Below are 26,695 nucleotides of genomic sequence, written 5' to 3' on the forward strand. Positions count from 1 at the left end.
ATTGCAATGTTTGCTTACCGAAAGGACACAATGTCATTGTGCTCAGTCTGCACAATGAAAGACATTTCTTAAAGGGCACCTGATCCTCTCTGGGGAACAAAAGAAGACCTGAGGAGTGCCACCTGAAAGTTATAAGCCCAGTCTTTTCCATAAATGCCCTGACTTTCCAGACAACATCAGACAACCCCACCAGCACAAGCTCGTTTTCTGATTGTTCTTGGAAAGGTACGATAGACACTGTGATTACTGTGCAGGCAGCACCTGGAAAGCTTGTGAACACTTCCTTTAAAGGGAAAGGTGTTTAGTAATTTACAGGTGTCGTGTGACATGCCTTGCAGATTAATATTGCAAACAGTACAAAAAGTCTATGTAGACTCACAATCTAACAGATCTAATAAATTTATTAACAATCTAATAAATGTGTGTTATTTATTGTACACAGACTTTTGAAGTAGTTTGTTGTACAGCATTGTGATTAACAGGCTGCTCATGCTCATACTATACCATAAATTATAAGTCCTTATTTTCACGTTTGAAGGCTTTACTTTTGTGTAATAGAAAAATGTGTTCACTCAAGACTGTGGATTAAAATGAAAAGCAGGTTACAGACATTTTTATATTAAATGGTTCATGTATGGTAATTTATTAAAAGAAATTGGTCTCTGGTCATAATTACAATTGCTAGGACAAAGCAATGTATTGCTGTACCACCCAATACTGAGGCCCAAAAAAGATAATACTGTACCTATATTTGCTTTTGGAAAGGCAAAATTATTTCATAATACCGTTTAGTGTCAGTGATCTTTTGACTGTGTTTAAACTGTGTGTTATCTTTGCAGGCATTATCTAAATTTAGTTAAAGTGTTACCAAAGGAGCAAGCCAAGGCAGGGACTGAGTAAAGAATTGTTTCATTATTGTTGCCATCAGAGCTGCCAGTGCCTGGAAAAAAAATGGAAAATAAAAAGGTTCATGGAGTCCGAGTAAATATTTACAATAGCATTTCGTTTTGCTTTAAAAAAATGCTATCACTCCTGATCAAAATGAAAACAATAATTCTATATTTTGTGTCTATGACAGCTTCAAATACTTGGTATATTAAGAACTAGAAAACAGAAACTTAAATTTTTCAAATTACGGTATAAACATATTCCATATCAGACATCTGTGAAGCATTTTTTATTGTTTTTTTGTATTTCGATGTTAGATCATGATCACAAAGCACTTCACACAGTCAGTAGGACACAATATTACAGTAAAGTTTGACTTGATTTTTTTATTTACCATTAAAACTCATATAGGTATACATATTTAAGTAGCTCAGAATCAGTTCAAAGGGTTTTTAATTTCAGGTATGATCATAAAATCCTGACAGGATCATTTATTCAATAATCTGAAGTTTTAATTAAGGATTTCTAGTGCACGTTGGAACACAAGAAGACATGCACAGGTAATCAAAGATATGCTGTTGAGATTGATTGTGTCACAGAGGTACATGTGGTCTACTACTAAGAGAAAGTGAGAGAAAAGAGCTGTCTTAGGTTAGACTTGAATTAGCAGAGTATCCTTGCTGATGGCATGGTGGACCAATGGTTAGTATTGCTGTCTCACAGCACCTGGGCCCTGAGTTCACTTGTGGACCTGGGCTGTTACCTGCATGGAGTTTGCACACCCCAAGTTTTCATGGGTTTCCTCTGGGTGTTCCAGTATTCTCCCACAGTCCAAAGGCATGCTACTAGGTTAATTGGATTCTGGGAAAATTGGCCCTGGTGTGAGTGTTTGTGTGTTTGTGTCTGTGTGTTCGCCTGTGATGGACTGGTGTCCCATCTAGGGTGAACCCTGCCCTGTGCCCGTTGTTTGCCAGGATAGACTCCAGCTCTCCCAGGACCCTGTATCAGACAAAGCAGTTAGAAAATGTGTGCATGGATGGATCAATGGAATGAATGGACGGACTATCTATGTAAGGCTGTGAAAAATGTTATGGATACAGAGCAGAATGAGTATCCCCAGGTGTCGCTCGAGCTTGTTCACCACACCAGGAAGCTGAGCTGTTTTGTTCAAACTGACATACATCAGCACAGAGAGCTTAGCAATAATCATTACATGAGAATACAAAAGCATGAAGAAATCCATCCGCATTACACTTAGAAACACAAACTCTGTAAAGGTCAATACTGCAGTGGTTCAAATACATAGCATACAGTGTTATAAATGATTATAAATGTTATCAATGTTATGATGTACAAAAGTTAAACCAGGATTGAAAGAATACCAAGATTTCAGGAAGGAGTTTAGTATTATGAATATGATTCTTTATTATGATGTTATTAAATGGCAAAATATACAACAGCACTTTTGCAGTAAGGAAGAGATGTTTGCATGTGTGAAGACTCTTTGAATTTAATCTCACAACAGTGATGTCACAGTTAAGTGACACAGTTCCTCGTTTGCCTCATTCCCCGCACCTGTTCCTTGTTCCAGCCCCTTTTCAGTTCCCCCTTAAAAGCCAGACGTAGACGCCAATCTGGGCTCTGCATTGGTTCCCGTATCATGCAAGCCCGGGTCCTGGATACGTCTGGCTCCATCATGGCTTAAGCTTTCTGTTCCTGTTCCCCCTGCCGGTCCCGACTCGGTTCTGGTTTTTTATCTCCTGCCTTGGATGGATCTCCTGGCCATGGACTTTTGCCTTGTTTTGGGATTTCTCTTTGGACAAGACTCTGGATTGTTTGCCTCGCTACACCTTCCCCGAGCACCAGCACTCCTTGGACACGCCCCCCTGTTTTCTTTTTCCCATATCCTGCATGACTTTTTCCCAGTGTTTTCTCACTTGTGTCGTCTGCATAGGGTCCAGAAAGAACACTTTCGTGACACTGCTGCTTCAAGTTGACCAAGCAAATCTGCGCACATTGGTTCTGCAGGCCCAGAGCTGCAGTAGAAAATAGGACAAAATGGTGTGCGGTGGAAGTCTGTTACGTTGATCACATTTTCAGTCCTTGCTTTGCTTTGCTATCTGCATAATCCTTTTATCTTTCAAAATGACAATGTTCATGCCCATGAGCAAGGGTGACTCAGCACCTTCTGCTTCAGTCTAGGATTAATGCCATGACTAATTTGTTGTATTGCCAACTTGGAGCCAAGCTGAGATGGAGTGACTTGTGTAGAAGCATACATCATTGTCAGCTACAGCCAAATATTGTTGCCGGTCTGGAAAGTGCTAACATCTCTGTGGTATCCCTGGCAGTATGCACCCCAACATTTGCATGTTGTGTCTAAGATATATACAATGTGACCTGTAGCAAATGTACTCTAACATACAAACTTTCTCGTTAGAAGTTTGTTAACAAATGGTGCGATAATGTCTCAGAATTCACTCAGCCTAGCTGCTGTTTACGTTGAATCTGTGGTTCTGTTTTTAAGGATAGTTTAAATAAATATACCATCTACGTATTGCGAATGCTGCTCATTATGGTGGAATGTAGATGAAAACTGCTGCAAGTTTCTTTTGGCATTGGCTTGTCTGATGAAAACACATTGGATTGCTGAATAGCCTCATCTTGTTGCAACCTTTCTAATGTTCTTATGAATCATTTAAAAAGCAGCTTTTATTTGGCAGGAAAGATGCTATAGCTCACTTAAACTTACTTAAACTCTAGACCTTAGCTTTCACTGAAATAAACATCTAAGATGAACAATTATGTGCTTTAAGTACAAAATTAAGTTCAAAAGAAGCTGTACGAACCTGTTACATCCCTAGGCTTGTTACATCCCTTCAAAAAGAGAAAGGAGTGAAAGAGCATGTTTTTAACAAAACAACAGGGGTGAGAGTAATTTATAAAAACAGCACAATGGCACAAACATATTAAAATAATGTATTAAATAGCAGTCTATATGGATGGTCACCTACACAGGAGCTCAGCCAAGAGCTCTGTCTCCTATTCTGCTTTCACTCTCCGAAGGGTTTCCAAAGAGCCTGATTAAGCTGAAGGTGAGACCTGGAATGTAGCTTCTGGGTGACTGATTGCAAACACACACTGAAAAACAACTGCATGCTCTTCACTGCCAGCAGAACGGGACTTCTGGTTCCCACCCAGTCAGGCCTAAACAGGGCAGGTCAGCACTCCACCTTGTGCACAACATACAGCTGTGGTGCATCTGCAGTCAATATCACCATTGATTCAGTATGAGAACACAGTAACCTGCCATTGATAGATGACCAGAAGTTTTCCAAGCTGCTCAAAAGGCCTCAAAAAGTTGAAAAACATGAGTTAGGATTCTGTTTCTGCAAGAGACAAAATGACAAGCACGAGGCAACTGCAACAGTTATTTAACAGCCTTGGTATGAACTCTGGATCTCTGGAGTAGATTGTTATTTTGACAAATATTTTTCATGGTTTCATGGGAAGAATTGACAAACATTGCTACACGAGAAGACATCAATAACTATTTAATTATACTTACAGTATGTTTTGTTTTTGATTCTGAGTTACAGATCAGCAACACTAAAGAGAGTGAAGCCTATAATCTTATGTATTATTCTTTTGGTGAGTAAGTTAAGACTATATCTTGTCTAAAGCAGAAAATTAAGAATTAAATATAGCACTTCTGTTCTGTACTGTTTGTCATGCTTTTGCTGGAAGAATGTAGGTCTATGAATATATCCAACTCAGATACTGAAACAGTATAGTTGTGGCTAACTCAAAATAACATGGGTTCTCAAAAAGAAAACTGCTATGAATAATGAGACACAATGCATGGGAGACAAAGGGAAAAAAGGTCTATGTTCAGATTCCCCTCAAGGGATTGCAAAATGAAACTGCAAAAAGAGGAAAGATTCAACAGCAGTATTCCAGATTTCAGAAACTAAAGCTAAGTAAGTCCTCAGAATGGAATGGGACAGTACCAACAGCAATCGTGCAGGAATCTGTTCAGGACCGTGGACAGCGCTCAAACAGTTCACTGCAAAGGATAAGTAGGAGCTTTCTGTGAGGGTCTCTTTATGATAGAGGAATGGCTCATGGCAAGTGGACAGACAACAGTTGTCACTTGAGCAAGCTGAATGCTGCCTTTGCAGGTTAAAAGTCCTCAAATGTTTGACAACCTGACTGGAACACAAGTAGGTATGGACATGTCCTGTTATAGAGTAGCATTCAAGCTTAGCAAATGCAATGCTATATTAATTTGTTATGTACTTGTTGAATTAATACATTTGACTACAGAAGGATGGATGCCATCTACTCAGCTCAGTCATGCCCATGTTAGTCCAGTTTCACTTAATTAAAATCCTTAATCTGTGTAGTTGCAGACTCGTTTATAACAAGACACAATCAGCCAAAACGGCCTGGTGGTGGGACCAGGGTCATGGATTGTATTAATAGAAAACACAGCTGTTGATTGTAGTAGATTCTATCTCTCTTCCAGAAAGGACATAGCATTGCTTTTACTAAAGGCGATCAAGCTGTTTTCTTTGATGAATCTGGATCATATTCCCTTATAATGAGTTATCAGCAATTGTCCGTATGAATGATCAGTTTCTGAAGATGGCCTTATCAATCAGATTATAAAGGTAGCAATTAAAATCACCAGTTGGTAATGACCTGAAGCAATTAAATTGTGATCAGTCAAACATGTGATAATTTTTTTAGATTAAGTCATTTAGATATCTTTTGTCACAAAAACCTAAAGACACTTCATGCCTAAAGACCCGAGTTGCTTTATTATTGCATTATCCTTGATTACTCAATATCTTACAGGCTTTCCTAATATTATTTCAGAAAGACGATTCAGGAAGACCTTAGAGACCGACTGGAATGTCGCTCTCAGACAGTAGGGCTGGAGACTCCTGGTGTGGAAAAACAGATTTTTTTATTCATTAAGTTCCCTTAATTATTTTAAGTCACTGTACACTTAAAATAAATGCTTTTGAACTGAAATACATTAAAGGGGGTTGGTGTGATAGAGGGAGGTGGGGTTGAGTTATATTTTAAATACAATGTAACAAGAATCAGCTCATGTGAAAAACTAGGCATGTGACTCTTAATAACTGACATTTAAACTTCTCAGTATCCAAATTTGACAGAATTAAGCGGAACAGGCAGTGACAAGATAAGACTGAATTATTGAACTCTGCAACTACTGTTTGTCTAGAGTGATAAGCGACAAGAAACAATACTACCTTGCCAAGTTTTTTTTTTAAGTATTCTTTCTTTCATAGTTGTACTTCAGTAAGACTTTCTAAATGGCCCCATTGTTTTGATTGGAAATGTAAATGTGTACTTAGGTTCTGCAGGAACTGTAAATACTGTACCTGCCCATGAATATATAAACATTTACTGTGTTTTATCACTTTAAAACTCTACTAGAGTTTGTGCTTGTGTTACAGACCTGCAGAAGATGTGCCACTTGCAATGCCACTTGCATTGAACAAAATGCATCCAAGCTCAGCAGAATTGACCATGGTAGCACATCTTCAGGATATACTATGTTTATATTGAAAATAAACACATAAAGCTATGATTGTCTATGAGGATATGCATCTTCACATGCAGGTATTAATATTTCCTTTTGTAGGTTGCAAGTGGAAGATGGCCTGAAACATAAAGAATTGTGAGCATTAAGTGCTTTGAGCAGCATCAAGTTACATGTCTACTTGTTTTGTGGAAGATGTTTACTAGTCACTAGTATATATATATATTTTATATTTGCACTATCTATATTAATGATATAATACTATAACACACCCTGGATGGGATGCCAGTCGTGTGTCTGTGGGACATTGGTAGAAACCAGAACACCTGGAGAAGACGTATATGGCAAATGCCCCCCATTCCAGAATCACACCCAGGACCCCAGAGCTGTGATGGTGCAGCACCAGCCCTCAGGCCAAGATGCTGCTTGAGCACCTAGGTTAAAGGAAAATGTGAATTCCAGTGAAAGCAGATGGTTTGCAAGTGTTCAGAAAAAAAACTTTCCCTCATGTAATATACATTCAGGAAATATTTGCTTTTCCTCTCCCTGTTTATCAGTTAAAAGCTCAGAACCTGGCAGGTGCCATTATATTCTGTTTCTCCAAATCTGATCTGTAAACTTTGAGCTTTCCACCTGATTCCAGATGTTCCATGTCATTGGGAAATAACTAACTTGAACCAGGCTGGCGCTGGGTTATTTATGGATGTTTGTTCACTCTGTCCTCAGTGACAGCTGGGCCAAAGCCATTGACTTCACAATGTGTTAACAACACTCATTGTGCAATTTAATTGTAATTGTGATGAGCTGTCACAAATATTGACTGATAATAATTAGTCTCACTATCACACATTTTCATTAAGGTCCTGTCTACTCCAGATGTGCAGGTGGGTTTATTAAGTTAAATTGACTGACAGAAATTGATTTGGAAGTACTGCAACCTCAACGGACCATTCCTGGGGAATACAAAAAGATTGGATACTAACATCAGAACACCTGCACAGTACATTCAATGAAAGGGCTCTCTTTCCCCTTACTATTAATTTCAGATGACATAAAGTCAGAATTAATAAGTCAGAGAGACAAATTGGCCCATTAAAATAATGTTGTTTTTATCCTCAATCAAGGAAGTCAAGTTTTGTTGTTTCTTCTCATCACAGAATGTACAGTAAGTGGCATATTCTAGACTCACTACAATTTTACATTTTAAAGGAAGTGATTTATACTAACTGAATTTTGTGGTGATCACAATTCTTAGTTGATTAGCTGTACTGCATATTTTGTTTGTTGAAGTGCTGTTTCTGTATAACAAAGCCCCGAAGAAGCTACAGGACAGAAAATAGTATTATCAATGTAGTAGTACAACTCGCATTCAGAGAAACCTTTTAGAAAATATGTTGCCAAAGCAATGTTGTGAATAAATAACATTGCTATAAGAGACATGAAACACAAGATGATAAATAAAAGTGTAAAAAGGAATTCATCATTTTTGGAATGATTACCTTCTTTAGTATCTCCACTGTGAAAAAGAAGAAGAGACAAAGCTAAAGAACATAACAGTATTGTTAAGGATCTAAACAGTGGAATAAACTACTTCCTCTGGAGGTTTGAGAAAGGATGGCTCAGTGGCCATTATCCATCTATCAGAAAGTCAGCAGTATTGTCATTTAAAAATCCAGAATATGAATACAGCCCACTATATCTTTCATTAAGATCCAAACATCTGTGCTTCAGGAGGTGCTAACAACAAGATGAATGGCTGCAGTAGTGTCCAGAAGAATTACTGGCACAGTGGTGCTTAATTTAATTAGTGTTGGATTAGATGAAACGCCGAATGTCACCACCACTAATTTCAAAACAGTTTCGTGGTTGCACTTCATAAAAGCAAATGTTTCTGCATATGTCCAGAGAGATATCTCAAATAAGCCAACCCTTTGTTGTCACAGTGCTCCAGAATCACTCAACAGCCTGTTTGTGTGCTGTTATATCAATGCAAGCCTCCAAAAGTATGAGGACAGTATGGGGATCTTTAGTATGAACTAAAACAATAATAATTTCTTCTGTGGAAAAAAACATGACTGATAAGTGCAACACCTCATTCTGGATCAGTTAAAAAACTGTTATTTTCAAGGAGCAAGACTGCTGTGACACTTTACTGGCAAGTGTCTTGTGTTGATCAGGTGTTTATTATTTGGTAATTATGTTTATTAAAGAGCTGTGAGCATACTAGCAACCTTGTTTACTTTGACTTCAGTGTTTCAGGAATCTAGATGAAAGCATGTAAGTGAAAAGCCAAGAAACTTTCTCTCAAGGAAGAGCTGGTAATTTTGACTCCCAGAGGTTTCCTTTCAGTTAAATTAGGTTTTTCCTCCCACCAGTGCTGTGTAGCTCTTTTTTGGGCGTCAGGAGCCACCCTTGTAAGGGGAAGGGGGTACTGTAACGCCCTGTACACCTAGAGGGCGCTCTACTTGTGTCCTGTTCTTAGTTCCCTGTGATTATTCATGTCTTTCTGGTGTGTCTTGTTTTGTAGCCTATTTACGTCCTGGTTCTGCTCTGCTCCTGGCTCAGCATTGAGTGTACGAATGTTCTGAGACCTGCCTACCACCAGGAAAAAGAAATAAAATGCAGATATAACATCTAAACCCAAACTTCAAATCAAACCTGCATTAGCCAAGCAAAATCTCTGTTGTAGATAACAGAAAATCTTACAAGGAAAAATCTAAAACTGTCATTAACATTCTAAACAATCTCCAGAGTGAAGTTTTGATGGTATTAAAATCTTCAAAGCTTACAGAAAATTCTCATTAGTACCAAGAACAGAAAAGCCAGATTACAGTTAGCACTTTGGAAGTACAAAGATGAGCTGAGCTGGTCTAGTCTGGTAAAGCTAGCAAAATGGTTAAACTTACAAATAATACAAAACCAGAAGGAGTAGTAAAAGTACTGTCAAGAACTTGCAAGACAGACAAATTACATGAAATTATGTATATCATATGGGTGATTCTGAGCTTCAGAAAACTACACATGAAAGGGAACTGTGTGTGTAGATTCACCTGTGTTCTCATGTTAAGACATGCAGGAAAGAAAATAGCTGAACAACTGGACATTATGCTCAAGCTTTTCAATATATTAGCAAGACTTCAATTAATATACGGTGTTCAGTTTTGGTCACCATACTACAAAAAAGAATATTATGGCTTTTGAAAGAAGTGGAAATGCTTGGTCTCAGGGTTTTTTCACATACAGACATGTTAAAGGAACTAAACCTCTTAAGTCTAGAACAAAGGAGATTGAGAAAAGATGTGATCCAATTATATAAAATCCTAAGGGGTATAGATAGGGTCACTAAAAAGGGCACCAGGTCACAGTGGCAACTATGAGACAATCTATTCACATTTCTTTACATGAAGGGTTGTGAATGTGTGGAACACATCCCAGTTACAGAGGTCCAGATGCTTCAAAACTAGTAAAAAAATAATTTTATATTCACTAATTACAAAGCTATATACAAGCAAATAAACAAGATGGGCTGCATGATCTCCTTTCATTTATTACATTTCTGATCATTTAATTAGGCTCTTCTTAACCCCAGAATTAAACAGGTTTTCTCCAAATGGGTGAATGATACATGGATCATTCAAATGACTTTATGTCAAATGTGAACCATTAGGGGCTAATATATTTGGTAAATGACAAAGACCGCAGGGTTACAATGCTAAATATGATATATGTATCTCAGCAGGAGAATAGACACCTACAGTATGCTCATATATGAGTAGGTCTAATATGTTTTTTGCTCATTTTGCAGAGCTATTTGCACACTAGGTACTAGTACTTTAGGTGGGTGAATCAAATATTTTTTGTGACCAAGAGCAAATCGTCTTTGTGTTTGACGCACAATGTGGATAAATCAGGCCAGAGCATTTCATAGTGGTACTGTCTGAAAGAAACAATACTGTGGGCTTAAATGTCTAGAATGCATCTCAGTTGCAAAAAGAAATACAAAGATTTAGGGGGCTTTACAGGAGCAAGAGAACCTGAAATGTGCCAAAGCTACTAATGCATTCTTGCACTTCTTGAAAAAACAGACATAATATGCTAACCTCATAGTCAGTATTTGAGTATTTGGGTTCCTCACCTCACTACCCTCCACTGTCATGAACTCCTGCTCTTTTTCTTTGTTTTCCTCTAGACGGGAGAGACAAGAATGAACAAAATATTCTCTTCTCCAGAAGGACGCAAACCAGTATTCCTGCTGATGAATTGTGTCAAAATGGGGCCCAGCCAACACCCACTGAAGGGTCAGGCCACCAGACGCAAGCACTTCCATTATATAATAAAAGCATTTTAAATCATGTCTCATCAGATTTCCAGTGGGGCAAATGGAAACTAGCAACCATTATCTCCAGTGTGTTAGCTGAACCATTTGTATGAAACATTGTCCAGTTATACAGTAGTTACTCCAAAGTTGAAATCCAATTGGTTTTTACAATATCAATATATAGGCCCTTGCATCTGGTTTATGAATGATTACAGCATCTTTTTTACACTGTAATTCTAGTTCAAACATCACCCTCTACTTGTTCTCTAGAGCATTTTTTGACTTCACTAGTATGTCTGAGTCTTTGTCATCCTGAACCTAATCACTAGATATTACCAAACTACTGAGTCTGGGTGGATGGAGAGTTTAATCCAGATGACCTCTGAATGGCCTCCCTGCATGTCTGTTCAGTAACTCTAATCTGAGTTACTTTAATCCTAATCAATTTTCTCACACCTACTATACCAGAAACTGTCACGATTGTAGTCCCTCCCCGTTAAGGGGGCTTCAGCTCTTTCACTTCTGATTTTGTGCACCTGCCCCTTGTTCCAGCCTCCTTCCAGCCCACCTTAAAAGCCAGACGCTGACGTTAATCCGGGCTCTGCATTGGTTTCCACATCATGCGAGCCCGGGACCTGGATGCACCTGGCTGCGTTATGGTTTTAAGTTTCTGTTCCTGTTCCTGTTCCCCCTGCTGGTTCCGACCCGGTTCCCGTTTTTAATCGTCAGTCTCGGTTGGACCGCCCGGCTTTGGACCTTTTGCTTCCTTTTGGATTCCCCCTTGGACTTCTTCCTGGATTGTTTGCCTCGGCCACACCTCCCCCGAACACCAGCGCACCGGGGACACGCCCCCTGTTTTCATCCCCGTATCATGCATGCTTTTTCCCCGTGTTTTCCCCACTCATTCCCGGATTGTGTCGCCTGCATAGGGTCCTTCAGAGCGCTTTGTTACAGAAACCAAATTCCATAGATGCCGTATCCCAGAAGGCATCACTCTGCCAGTGTTCTGGGCTTGCTTTCTTCTGGTCAAATAATAACAGTGGGCTAGTTTCCATACCAATCAATCTGCTGACAAGTATGCAACATGAAAAGACCTAGTCATTAATGTAAGTAAAGACGAGCTCTCCAGGGGGCTGATTTAGAGAAGAATCCAGGTTTTCCAGTCCTGCTACTTCTGTTCCCCTAGTGTCCATCGAATGCATGTTGTGTCTCTTGCATAATCAAGTTGCACTCAAATAGACGCAAGTTTAGTGTATACAGTGTGAGACAGCGGAGACCCATGGGAGATGAACACGGGAAGAGTAGCCATACGAAAGAAGCTAATCCGGATCTTAACATTCTGTGTATTGTCGAACACTATGCTTTTGATTTTGCTTTGTGTGTATTTTTCCTTTGTGTGCTTTGTGTGTATAACCACACATGACACTTAATGAAACATCCATATGTCACATCATTTATTTTGGACTTCCTCCAAAAGCTTTTCTAACTGTTCACCAGACTTTTGACCATTCACATTCTTTGAATTTGTATGAGAAGATGTGATATTTGAATCCATATTTTCTTATCACCAAGGGGCTCAACCACTAATAACTCTCACTCTGACCACAATTGTCTCTTTTTGAGCTTTAAAGTCCAGACTTTGACTTGAGCTCCATGGTAGATTTATGATGAAATAAAAAAAAACTGTTTAATTTAAAAAATAGGCTAACAAGTTTTTGGTTTGACATTGTGAAAGTGTAAAGAGGATTTAATGTACATTGGTGAAGAAGTATAAGATCAGTATCATTTTTTTTATAAAAAGAAGAAACCTATAGAATGCATGGAAAATGTATGTGAAAAGTAAAGCAGGAAGGTTGTTGTTTTATGCTCATCTGTTTTAGCTCTGCTCTGAGGCTTTCTACTGCTGCTGTATAACAGCTGCATTACTGTATGTCTGACCTTTGAGCTTTGGGAAAAGACCATACATTTCAAAAACGTAATCACAACCTTGGCAAATACAAACCTGCATCACAGCTGAACTCTTCCAGTCTTCTGTCACGTTGAGGACACACCAACTTAGGAGAGCTTAAATAGAACACATTTCTGAAAAGGCACCTGCAGTACTAAAAAGGACCATGTGGCATACTGTAATAAACTGAATTGTGATTGATTTTCAGAGATTTTTTATTGGAATTCTTACAGCTTTTAATCTGTTTACTTTCAGATATGAAAGGGCTGTACTGTTTGAACATTTGTCATATCAATAGATAAATGAGTAACCACAACTGAAGTACAAATCATCTATTTTTGTACCCTTGATCAATCATTTTTGGGGGAATGTTAAACAGGTGGCTAGACGTTGACAATTGGCTGTTTGTTGGCTTAAGCATTCAGTTCAGGAACAATTGTGTGTAATGACAAAGAGTTGGAATTCATTATGAGGCCGGTGCTTGTTTTCCTCTGTACTTGCTAGCAGATTTCAGCCATTATTACTGAGGTGCTATTGATAGGAAGGAATGCAACAGAAAACCACATTAACCACTGCGCTGAGAGCTGAACGGTTTATAATAGAACACAAGCTAGAAAGGCTAAAAGATTAATCAGTGTTTTCTTATACAATTTTTCTGTTCTTCTTTTCTTTTTTCCCTCCTTTTTGCAGCTGTCTTGGTGTCTGTGAATAAAGGCGAAAGGTCGCTTTTAGGAAATTCATTCAAAGTGCCAGAGCCTTCAAAGCATACCAGGCTCTGCTAAGTCCTGGAGATTTAGTGGTCTAACTCAGACTTTGCCCCCGACAAAGCAGACTGACTGATGTCATAGGTCAAATTCCTCTGCAGAACTAGGCCAGTCTCCTGTATGTTTGGCGATTGCTGACTAATCAAATGGAGAAGAGGAAAGGGTTGGTGGCAAGGTTTAAAAAGGGCTATTTGTATAAGTGTATAAGTTTATCTCATTGGTATTCCTGATTATTGTGCTTCCCATTCCTTTTAAGCCTTTTTATCTTTTGTTTTCTTCTTTGATTGGGAGTAGCATTATTTAAATTGTCTGACAGCAATAGCTTGTGAAAAGCTCTTTGTAGAGTAGCAGAGAAAGTTAATGTCATACAATTTTCTGAGGTCTGTCTATTCACGATTTGTGCAATTATCTCAAGGCAATGCTGATGAACTAATGCTTTTTCTTATATCGAATCGCAATTTTCTCACATCTTGTTACTTCCTTAGTTAATTTTACTGGAACAGTAGTATGCAAAGAAGGTTCCTTCAATTATATTTCATCAAATGGATTGAGAAAAAATATCACCTTTGCAACAGGGGTTAAGAAAGTAAAACCTAATATTAGAAGCAAGTAACACAACAATACTTTCTGGAGTGGGTATTTCACTATGCAACATATTATGCTGATAGTTTCTGGTTGCATTTGAGATTGGGAATCAGATTTGCATACCTTCAGTAACTGTGTCCGCAGTCTTATCGCTGTCAATAGCCCCCAGACATGGCTTTAGTCCACTTAGGGGAGCATTTTGGAGCAATGTAGAAAACAACAGCCAAGAGAAAAAGAGAAAGTGCTAACACAAAAAAAAACATGCAGACATGGTCACAAGAGGCTAAGGCGTGCTGTCAAGAAGGAGAAGTATGTGTTAAGCAAATGTGTGTCAGCTTCAGAAACTGGCAACTTTTAACCAGGAGAACTTTGCCAAAGTTAAAACTAAGTGACAACTCTGTCTAGACTATGTTGCCAATGGAATTTGTATCTGGAATTCTTTAAGATGAGATTTTTATGACTTAAGTCCCCATATGGCTCCAAAGACTGCTGTCCATCTGGTTACCGATGTGGAGGAGAAAACAAGAACACGAGGGATTAATAATAGAGTCATAACAAAATAAAAACTGAAACATTACATCTCTGAATATAAACTAATATTTGCCCTCTGCTTTCAAACTAGGCTCCGATCCTAACCAGGAATCAGAGGTAATGTGACGATGGGTAGATAATCAGTCTACAGCAACTGTCTATGGTTGCCTTACTGTATCGTATATCTATAAAATATATGAACAAGAAGGTATAACAAGAAGGTAAAATAATGAACTGATGTCTTAAAGTAATAAACCCTACAAAAATGCACTTTAATGTTGATAATTTCCCAAATTAAAGAAATAACAAACCATGAAAAGGAAATTTACTCCTTTTTTGTGACTATAAAAATGTTTGAAAATTGCAGAATCTTGTTAGGTCTGGATCGTGTATTATGGTTGATGCAACAGTGACATTTATTGTAGCAATTCATGCTGGCCTCTCTTTGTCATTGGGAGGTCTAAGATCAACTAAAACCACAACAACCTTAGTTAAAACACATTGGAAACTTTTCATAAAAAATTAGATCTTCTGTTGAACTTAATAAATTATAGTGCTTCTGTCCAACACATCTCCTTAGTAAAAGCACACTCATTGTGGTTTGTGGTCCTGGGACATCTATCAGAATACTTGAGTCCATTTCTAGGGAGGTTTTCTGCCTCTGACAGTACAGAAAATGTTTTATATTATCTCAACAACAAGTTCAATGTACAGAAACATCATTTTCATAGTGTTTGAGGTAATTTATGAAACATTTTAATAATATAAATGGGTAAATGTAATTAAGTTAAGTCAGCTGAACATTAGTATTAGTATTCAATTAGTATTAGTATTAATAGCATGAGCTATTAATTTTTATTTTCATTTAGTGGAAGATGTTTATTAGCAAAACCTTAACAAAAATAATTTAACAATCCTATTAATTCTTTCACACTGTTTATTAACACCTCTGAGAACATAGAGTCATGATCTTTCATGGTGAGGCATGTGAAGTTCCAGGGTATTGAATTTTAGGGTGCAGATTTTCTGGAACCTAGTTACCCTTGAATGTTCAGAACCGAGATTTGAGCAGCAACTAGCAATTTGGACATTAGTGTGGTTTTTCTATCAACTGTTTCCACATCTGTCCTGTGGGTTATATCCATAAATATTTAGTTATCTTATATATAGTTATTTTATCGGGAAATCGTGGCATAATGTAAACATTTGTTTTTAAAGCATTTCAGTGCAGAGAAACCCATTGATTCAGTTCCTTTCTGCAATGCCAACACAACCTTGTTAGACAGTAAGCATGCATCCTGAAGAACGTGTATAGGCATGTCATCACTTTTAACTGTCAGTCTAGAGCACTAACACCTATGACTGATACCTGGGATGAGGGGTCATTTCTGCGTAATAAGATGAAGATCCTTTGCTAAACCCCACTTAAACTCAGAGGCATTTGTCACAAAGTGTTCTTTCAGGACCCTATGCAGACAACACAATCCGGGGAGGAGTGAGGAAAACACGGGGGGGAAACCATGCAAGGGGGCTGGAAGAAAAACAGGGGGTGTGTCCACAGTGCGCAGGTGTTCATGGGAGGTGTGGCCGGGCGTCCATACCTACATACTTAATACCTAAGTGTTAACTTGCCTGGCTGTGGAAAATGACAGCATTGGTTTAAGGGGCAGTGCGTTGGCTCTGTGGCTAAGGATCTGCGCCTGTGGCTGGAAGGTTGCTGGTTCGTATCCTGTGGCCGGCAGAGGAATCCTACTCTGTTGGGCCCCTGAACAAGGCCCTTAACCCCAACTGCTTCAGGGGTGCTGTTTAAATTGCTGACCCTGTGCTCTGACCCCCAGCTTCTCTCCCTGTCTGTATGTCTCATGGAGAGCAAGCTGGGGTATACAAAAAGACAAATTCCTAATACAAAAAATTGTATAGGGCTAATAAAGTGATCTTATGTTATCTTAAGATCAGCATTGTCACAACATTCTCGCTTATGAGGAATGAGCCATGGAGATGCTGCAAGGCTGAAGTTGGAGTGGAGGTAGGAAAGCTAAAAAAGGTGCAGAGTTTTGTGAAGCCTTTATATGTAAGAGACTGGTACCGTGCGATTAGAATGTGACTTCTTACTGAACTTTTGTTAAACACCATTAATGTATGCTCTAAGAACATTTATTGTTAATTTATTGCATTCCTGCATTATCTTGAAGAGATAAATGATATGTCATTATTTAACCCTTTAGTCATTTTTTACAGGAAGCTTCTCGGAGTTCTCATCTTACTTTTTACTGTTTTGCGACCTGTATGTAGTACTCTGTTCTTCTGCCATTCCTGAATATTATCTTTCTGATTTCTTTCACCGAAATTTCAATTTAAGTAAGAGTTATAGGCATTCAAGCTTATTGATTTTCCATGACTTTATTCTAGTGTTTATACATCTTTTATTGTTGTTGCAAAATAAAAAATGTGCTTGCATAAAAAATACAAATGAGTAACATTTAATATCAGGGAGAGTATTCACACATTTCTCAGCAGTGTTTCTTTCTGTTTGAAAAATAACATGACACAATCTTAATCCCCTTACTGGAAGGCAGACCAGCCACAGTGTTCAGTCATACTTGTTTCTGACAGTATCGGCAGTTGGAACAGGCCTTTCGCAGGGCAAGTTTTCCTTGGCACCTGCTCTCAGTACACCCACACAACCGATGCTCCAGATGCTATTAATAACCACGAGAAAAAAATGTCCTCATTCTTTTCCTAATACTTTTGTTTTTCACAGTTGTGCCTTAATTTCCTGACTTCCTTTAATTATCAACAGCAGCACCATGATGAGGCAGTGACCCGGTACGAGCAGCTCAGACATTGTACCACAACTGATGACCTAGTCAGCATGCGAAGGCTCTTACGTATCAGCAGACCTTTTTGTTTGCATAAAAATAGAAAATGTGTATTCACAAAAACAACAACAATAATAAAACAAAGTACTTTTTAATATTTTCCGCATCAAGCCAAGTGGAAGTCAAAATAGGCAAACAAAGTCAAATCAGGCCGATTTAACATTGAAATTGTGTGAAAAGTCAAACCGTAAGATGGTTTGTGCTAAAAATGATGTATCTAGTTTTTAATTCACAACTCTAAATGACAGGGGAAATGGGACACCCACAGATGAGAGATGGGTGCCTAGCCCTGTTCCAGTTTGAAGTTTTTGGAAAGTTTTAGAAAGTAGTTTTAAAATCCATTCCGGTAACCCAAATCCCACATCTTAAGCAACAGAAAGAAAGAAAAACATGATGAACTTTAACTCCCCTCGATCTGCTATGGTAACTCTCCTTTGACAGTTCCGATGATTCAACAGATGGTTCCTGGCTTTAGAATGAGGATCAGTTTCATCCTGATACTTTTCATTTTTCATTGTTTTCTTTTTGTTCTTTTTTTCTTTTTGAGGATAATCAATTAAATAAGAAAAAAATATAAAGGAATTTTACAGTCGTATAAGGATTAATGCCAGTGGACGTTCTACATATTTATCAAATTAACAGATTTCTATAAAACTTTTAAAGTCAGGCTTTTGAGTGAATTGTAATGTATAAAATATTCCATTGTGAATCATTTCACACATTTCACCATCAATTTCAAAACATCCATCCATTTTCTAACCACTTCTTCAAAATTAGGGTCACGGGGGAGCCGAAGACTATCCTGGCAAGCGATGGATACACAGACACAAGCGTGCACACACTCACACCAGGTCCAGTTTTCACAGAGCACTCAGAGATCACCCACACAATCACTGGGAGAACATACCGGATCCATGCAATAGTACCTCTGGTCCAGAAATTTGAACCTCCGGCTCCAGCACTGCAAGGAAGCAGTGCTCACAACTGCACCACCGTTCAACCCAATTTCAAAACGGATTCCATCTGGAAATCATTTATGTTCCACCCTTAGCCTGACAGTTCCCTTGATTCTTATTTATCAGGAACTGTTGTCTTTTTCTGGATCAGGGAAGCCAAACAAAATATTGATTTTTATCATTTGCAGGAAACAAGCCATGGTGTTTGAGGTAATTTACAGCAACAATGGATGAATAAGGAATGCAGTGGCATATAAATGTAACCTGTCCCTGTTCTGGCAAATGTTGAATATCTGATTTTTTAAGAAAGCCCTGCAAATGTTTTAAAGTTCATTTAGCTTACGAACTTCCTGACATTTTTAAAACTAACAATATGCCAAGATTATTTTTCAAAAGTTATGCATACTTTGAACTCTTTCCCTCTTTCGTAAATTTATAGAGTTTTGTTCAAGTGTTTTTAATATGATTGCAACATATGAATATAACCATAAACACTTTTCTGATGGGCCTGATTTCATTTCCAGTAAAGTCCAGCAGTAGGTTGACTGGAAAATGCTATGTTAATCTAAGAAAAATAGCAATGGTAATTTGAACCCCATTCACAACATGTACTCTTGTACTCCATGTACGTGCTCTAGAGTATTTTTCATGTTTACTCAGAAATGGTTATTGTACAATGTGTAGCCCTTGGTCTTCATATCTAAAAGTAAAATGCCCTGTTATCCTGTTAACTGGGAGGGTCAAAACAACAAGGCTTGAATTCAGGACGAAAAGCAATCAACTGCATCTCTTCCTAACTGTAAACTGAAAAGTCTAATTCAGGAAGATCTGAGGCTTATTTATCATTTTTATCAGCAGATGGGAACTGCAGGAGACAGCGGTCTGTGTCACTCTGTCTTAATAATCTGCAGGCATCAGCCGGCTCTCAGGTTTGCATTTCATGTTGTACAAATTGCAGAGGTCGCCTGATCTCTCAACCCTTTATTTCCCACTTCTGCCACATTTGATATAGCAGCAGATATTTAGATTGCCCTCCTCATCTGTGTTTTAACTGCGCCAAAGTCCAAGAAACACTGAAAATCCTGGCCACATTCCCAAGATAATTTATGCCATTCTATTTGAGGGTTGTTTGTACAGTAGTTCTTTTGGTGCCTAGTTATCTGTTTAGACAAATGTGACTTTGTGTTTTACAGTTACAGAGTTAACTGTACAGTGGAATATGTTCCTCTTTGTTGATAATGTGACTTCAATCAGCTTCCATGAGTGTGTGTGCACGTCTCTCACAATTAAGAAACACTTTGCTCATTCACTTGATATTTCTGTGTCTGATATCTTTTATTATTGGACTTATTGTTTTCCTTCTTTCTGAAAGAAATAAAAACACTCAGAGAAGTAATCCCAATACTACCAGAACTGAAAGATTTAATGTGAATGGAGGAAGGAAATGGTCTCCTTACTGTGGACTGAAGAATACTCAATTCCATACTACTGGTGTTTTGTAATGTCCCTGTAGAGAACATACAGAGTCAACACTCATTGACCCTGAGAGTTTTGGGTGTGTGGATCATGAGTCCACACCACGCTGGACATTAGTTCCTCAGAATCTTTTGAGAAATACCTTGGTGTCTCTTAGGTAATTAAACCCCAAGTGGGTGAGGAAAATAGCACAGATAGGCTCCTCGTTATTCTGTTCTTTTATGAGCATACAAAAGTGATTGCACTCTGTACCTTCCTTAAAAAAAGTCTTAATATCAGGTTTCAGGGTGCCCCAAATGGTAAAGATGCTCTCAGAGTGCAGACTGAGCTCTGTGATCCAGATTTCACAGGTTTAAACTTGGGCTGTGGCCCTAGCCAACCGTGACCAGCATTCTAGAGGTAGAGTTGGGATTAGTCAGATAGAATTCTGTCAGCTTTTGGTGAAGAAGTGAACTCTGTGCCCTCCCAGACAAATGCAGGCTTGTAGTGGCATCAGTGAGAGATCTGCAGCTCCTTCAATCAGCCACACCTCTCCTGCATGGTGCTGTGAAACTTTCAGTGTATAAATAATGTATTGCTATAATTGTTGCAAGGGTTAGAGGAGCCTGTCCTTCTGCTTCCTCCCTATCTAACAAAGGAATTGTTGCTGTGAGTTGAGGAGTAAAGAAACAAAAAAACCTTGGGTGGGTCTAAACAGAAGAGTATCAAACAAACTCCTTTATCAACATTGAGGAGACTGTTATAGGCCTTAAATGTTGAAACATCAATTTGGGATATTTATTCTGTTGATATACAAGGATCTGAGTCCAGTGAGTGGAAAATATACAAGGAAGCTTTCTGCTGTCTGGTAGATTATTCCACAGAGTCTAGCCTGAGACTACCTCTTCACCTCCCTACATTAATTACATAGCTCACCAGCATGCAGTTAGGTAAATGCTAATTCCAGTTAGAAATTATATACCTCCAATATGGTGTTCATTCAGTCTGTCTGCTGGGGAAGAGATAATGCTTGTTTACCCAGAGAAAACTAATCACATTAAAGGACAATTAAATCATGAGCAGAGGAGATTGGGTCTTGACTTATCAGTCTAATTAACTTCCCCTGGCGTTGAAAGTAAACAGGTTACAATAACACAGAATGCTCTGAAGATGATTCATAAACAAAAAAGTCATAATTATTTTATGTCATGCAAAGAAATTATATAATACTTCAACTTGACTTTGTTCACAGAAGCCCAGAAGGTTTCAGATATGCAGCATGTAAGGGCCTGGGCAGGTCAGAGGACATCATGCGATGGCTGAGTTGAGTCTCTTATATGCAGTGCACAGGACACAGTCATCCTCTAAAGGAAAAGCACAATCTGGAGTAAATGTTTTTTTGTTACTGGAAGAAAACAAACCTGCCAGTTAACAAAAAGCAGAGGCCAAATGTGAGAATTGTAGTTTCTTCAAACATCAGCCTGTGGTTCCCAGTTGCCATAATACTAGAAGGAGAACAGGACAGGCCCTACAGCCTGGAGACTGCATCAGGAGCTAACTGTGCTTCAACTTTCTCAGGGCAGAGCAGTTCCAGGACCAGAAGGTTGCATGGAATGAAAAACCTCATCTCCACTTACAAGTGATCTCTGCTGCTAGTCAGACATCTGTGTACTTGTGCTGTTATCAGTGAGAGTCAGTTCTCTTTCTAACACGACAGTCCTGCTGTTTTGTTTTGTACCCACAACTTGTCTTTGAACAAGGTATACAGGCTGTAATGACAAGCTTTTTAGAGGTTTTGTGTGTGTTGTCACAATATTTCCTGTGCTTCTTCAGAATGGGGCATTTGATGAAAAAAATCAACCCTTCCAAATTAATTATAAAATAAATGACCAAAAAGGAGGACAGAAATAAACTTCTTCTCAGTTCTTTGTTGGGCTGGTTTATACCATCAGTAGCTTTCTGATTTATTTTTATATTTTATTTTCTGTGTCTTCCTATTCATTTATTTTTAATTCTGCTCCAGTTCGCCATGCTCAGAAGCATTAAGCAGCTCTTATTTATTTCCTAATCTCACATTCTTTAGAGCAGTAATCACAGGCATTTATATCTAGTCAGGAAGGCCGACTGCAGTGAGAGATTTAAGCAGCAAGAAGTAAAAAATGGAGAGACCAAAACGTAACAGCCACAGAGATGTGCTCCTACACACGATTAAGATTTAATATGTGCCTTGGAAAAGATGCACTGAGCTGGATTGGCTTTGGCTGATCTTAATCAAGTGTAAATTATTTCCATGTTTCAATTACAAAATCTTATCCCAGTTATGTAAAATTGAAAAAGCAAGTTAATGGTTAACATGTCTTGTTGAAATTGCACATTTGCCATATTTGTTTTAGCCTGTAAAACATCTTTACTTTACGCGTGTCCCTTCAGGTACATATTTTTTGTACTTTTGGCTTCTGTGAGCTAAATGCTTACTTATTAAACATTCCTGGTCTTGGCCCGATGGAGTGCGTGCCGTCCAGTCCAGTGTGAGGAATTGGAGGAAGGTGGGAGGGTGTGGGAAAAGTGGGAGATTGGGAGGCTTGTTCTGAACATTTGCATTGCGGGGATTCTTCCCTGTTCTTCTAAAGTGTAATTAAGTCTCTCACAGTGAACTGTTTCGCTGATTTTAAATGGGATAAATGCCATAAAGGAAGCAACTCAAAAAATGACAGACCTGTTTTCAATAGTAAGTGCCAAAATCTCTGTGTGGCAAAAACATTGTTAGTGAATTAAGGCAGAAGAGCATGCAGGATGTTTCTCTGTTCTGTGCTTACAATGTGTACGTGGGAAGTTGTTCAATATCAGAGAATTGTATACCTTCAAGGACTGCTTCAAATTAGCAGCCTTGTGAATACCAGCTATTGATGGATAAGCTTAAGTCTGCATAATGCAAAGTATTTGTTCTCAGCACATTACATAGGAAAGGCCTGGATTTTAGCTATGAGGGGCACTGACCTATATAACAAAAGGAACAGTGGAGAATTCAGATTTAATGAAAGGTAAATGGACTTCTGATGTTTCTTCCTTCTGGTGACTTGAGTCCTGTGGTAACATGCCTGGTGTAACGGTATCAAAGTCACAGCTTTGGAAAGGCATGATGTTGTGCACTTTTGCAATAGATTTCTGGCCTAGCCTGCTGTGCCATATTTTTTTCACATGAAGAAAGAAAGCTGTATTGTAGTTTAAATATTAAATATTACAGCACTTACACAAGAGTTGGCTGGGGTTCAAATGAATAGACCAGGAAAAAGATTCAGTACTCTGAGTAAAAAATCACAAGAAAGAAAGGAAGTACTTTATATATAAATTTATATTGCAGGTATGCAATGCTGTCACACAATTCTTCTTTCAGATAATTAAATAAGCAACACAACTGACTGGTAAGAGATGTTACTTTAGAAATCCAGTACCTCAGTGATAAATGAACTTTATATTCTGTATGACGTTGAGTGTCACAATGGTTCAAACTTTGGTTCAGATTCCAATGGAAAAAGTAAAGGTTATTTCCCACTGAAAAGTAAAAAAAAGAACATTTAAGTTATTGAGGCTTTTCTGGGTCTCTTAAAGTCAATTGTTCACTTATTTTCTTCTGAAACATTCTACTCTTGAATGGAGAAGATTATGATGGGACATTATACACATTAATTCAAAATCATTAAAGGCATTGACAAATTGTCTCCTGAATGAATAGTTAAATTAAATGAACTAGAGGACATGAGTAGAAACAACATGGAACTGTATTTAAAACTGAGACAAGAGGCACTTCTTTACCCAAAGGATTGTGGGAGTAAAGAACAAGCTAACCAGTCAGGTGTTTGAGGGTAGTGCCTAGCCTTCCCTCAAAAACAGACTAGATGAGAACTTTGCATCATTCTCATTTGTTACCTTAATTTTATTGTGATCATATTTACATTTAACATGGGAATTCCTATAACCAGCATGGGCAACAGAGAACATTTTAACCACATTAAATTCTAGCTTAAATGTGCATGCTTAATCACATCTACGAATTAGCTCAGGACGGATTCATGTATTACTAAACAAGCATGTCCAATGAACAGAAAAAAGGGATTTTTTAAAGTTACCTTTAACAACCATATTTCATCAGTGGCTACCACTTACTCAGCCTTCATCTGCTTTTCTTGTTCTTCCTGTCTAAAATGAACTTGGAAAACTCTTCCTCCTAAACAGCTTTAATACTTCTCCTTTCATACTTCTGAATAAGAAGAGGCAATTGTTTCACAGATGTATCTGGCAGAAAATCAAATCCCTGCTCTTTTCTTTTGAAATATATTTGAAATCTTTGCACGGATCTTTCACTTCTTGTGAGCTATTTTAGGATGTGTAGCTTACTTTGCAATTCTGAATGCCAGAGTATGTTGTTAAATTCTCTTTGTTATTAGTTTGAGTTGTATCGAAATATGATCCTGGATCTCAGAGATAGTGCTGTGCTAGAAGCTGATGTTGTGAAGTACTGTGCATTTGAATGCTTCCAGCTTAACAGCTGAGTTTTAAACCTGATGATGACATTATCATTTCTATTGCTGGCTCCCCAAAGGCATGAATAGCAGTGCATGATCACTGCAGGCTATTGCACAAAAAACATGTGGGCAGGAAAAGGAGAATCTCTGATATGTTTTCCTCTTGGTTAAAACTGGCACCTACTAAATTTCTGAACAGAAAATGGCTAAACAAAACCAGTTTTACATTTCAGTCAATTTTTTTGTTTTCTATTTTGTATTTTTATTTCCTCTTGTTTCCACCTTTCCTCCGTCAGAAAGCCACTTGTTCATGGGCTATCCAGAATGTATCAAGAGTACAATATGTGAATACACCTTGGATGAGATGCCCTGAGATGGAATGGCACACAGCCTGGCTTTTTACATGTCTTTAGGACATAGGAGGACAGCCAAAGAAACCCCTTTCTGTCAAGGGTACAATCTTAAATTTCCACACTGCAAGCAGCCACTGGAGTTGAACCCAGAAATCACTAAGCTTTGTGTTTCCATGTTGCACACTTCCTAAAATGCTGAAATTGCTTCTTTGCTTGTTCAATACTCTTTTCTTATCCTTATCTAATTGTCCTTCATATGAAACACTGCACACTGTCAATAGAAAGAATAAGGCCTTTGAAGTCAGAGCAGTAAATTTGGATGTAAGTGATACTTCAAAGAAAGTCATCCAGATTCAATGAAGATGCAAGAGAGAGTGTGGCTGGAAGTGCTTCGTTTCCAAGTGTAGTCAATGGGCTGTTTGCTCGGTTCTAGACCTGAGACACTTAGTTCATCACAGATCATGAAAAGAGGAAACCTCAGGATTATGCGGATTTAGTTATCATCTTGAAAGACTAGACATCACTGCAGGTCTGATGTCAACATGAATAGATGATTATATCGAGACTGGGATTGCGCCACTGCTGGCCATGACCACTGAGTGTCTGCGTAAGTCCAAATATTACTGGAGGAGAGGTAAATTGGTGGGAATGCGTCACATACTGATGTAAAGGTGATCTCAGTGTTCCACTTTCCCATTTCATTTTTATCAGGATTTGCTACAAAAGGCTCTGTCTGAGCCGTGTACTTTTTCTTGCTCTATATGCATTCTTAAAAAGCAATATTAGAGCTCTAAATATTTCGGACCACTATTCCACTATTTGCCAGAGTTAGAAATTGAGAAAAGCCTGGGTTTTCACAACACAAAAAATACTGGAAGATGAAATTAGCTTGAATGTGGATTCAGACATTAAAATGTGGCCAGATGTTTGAGGTCCTCATAAAACAAGACTATAAGTAATTTCAAGGTAAAAAAAGTATTGCAATGTAAAAATTACTTTGCAAATAGATATTTTTAGTAGCTAAAAGAACCTTAAAGTATACCGCACCTCTTATCTGCATTATACATCTTACAAAACCTTTGGAAACCAGCCAGGCAGCTCAAATACACATTGTTAATAGTTGCCACAGAATATATTGTTATATCCAAAGACACATAGGCAAAAAGTAAACTTAAGTCAACTGTTGCACAGGGGTGAAATATCTTTATATAGAGATTGAACAATGGCTGCCAGTCCGTCAATCTGAGTCCGCTTTTATCAGCTCGTATATAAACACTCCCCACTCTTTGCATTCTCTAATAAGTCACCTACCTTTTCTCCAAAGCACCCAGCAGAGGCTAAGGGATGAACTGTGTATCAACGTGCACTGCTGCTTCAGCACCACACACTGCAGGACCTCAGCATAACAACATTTTTGTTAAACTTGGTAAAGATTCAATGACACAAATGGGGAACTGAACCTTGGCATTTAAGAAAGTTGATTCCCTCAGCTGTGGAGTGCTTAGATCAGAAAATATATAAAAATAATGATTTATTTCACAGCTAAAATACCAATTTCATTCCTTCATTTATGACTCCTGGTAACATGCTTAACTGTCAGGATTTACAGGGCACTGAAACCCTTGCATCATGATTTATGATCTGTAGATGCCCTTAATGGGCCTTAACTTTAACTTTAAATGGCAGATGAATCATATTATTTAGTTATGATGCTTCTGTGAAGCACAGTCCAGCTTAACCTAAGTGTGGATGGCTTTCTTTTTCCTTAACTTAGAATTCATCATTGCTTTAACCTATCGATTTCAATTGAGTGAGTCAGCCAACTGGTGTTTGCAGTGGACCAAAAACCACATACCTCAACCAGTACAAGGTGTGCATATTTTCTTTTGCTGTGATTGCACATAAATTAAAAAGCATCAG

At 38.3% G+C, this 26,695-nt stretch overlaps 1 protein-coding gene and 1 long non-coding RNA gene across 2 annotated transcripts in view; one reads left to right on the forward strand and one right to left on the reverse strand.

Annotated features, from left to right (window-relative positions):
• Positions 1-26,695, forward strand: part of mrpl23 (mitochondrial ribosomal protein L23) — a 157,017-nt gene that overhangs the window by 116,483 nt on the left and 13,839 nt on the right. The gene's annotated exons all lie outside the window — the stretch shown is intronic.
• LOC107075792 (uncharacterized) overlaps positions 12,940-26,695 on the reverse strand; it is a 34,077-nt gene continuing 20,321 nt past the window's right edge. The window contains exon 3 of the long non-coding RNA XR_001477301.2: positions 12,940-13,431. This is a non-coding gene — a long non-coding RNA (uncharacterized lncRNA). The remainder of the gene's footprint in view (positions 13,432-26,695) is intronic.

This window comes from Lepisosteus oculatus, chromosome 21, assembly GCF_040954835.1.
Source record: "Lepisosteus oculatus isolate fLepOcu1 chromosome 21, fLepOcu1.hap2, whole genome shotgun sequence".
Lineage (NCBI taxonomy): Eukaryota > Metazoa > Chordata > Actinopteri > Semionotiformes > Lepisosteidae > Lepisosteus > Lepisosteus oculatus.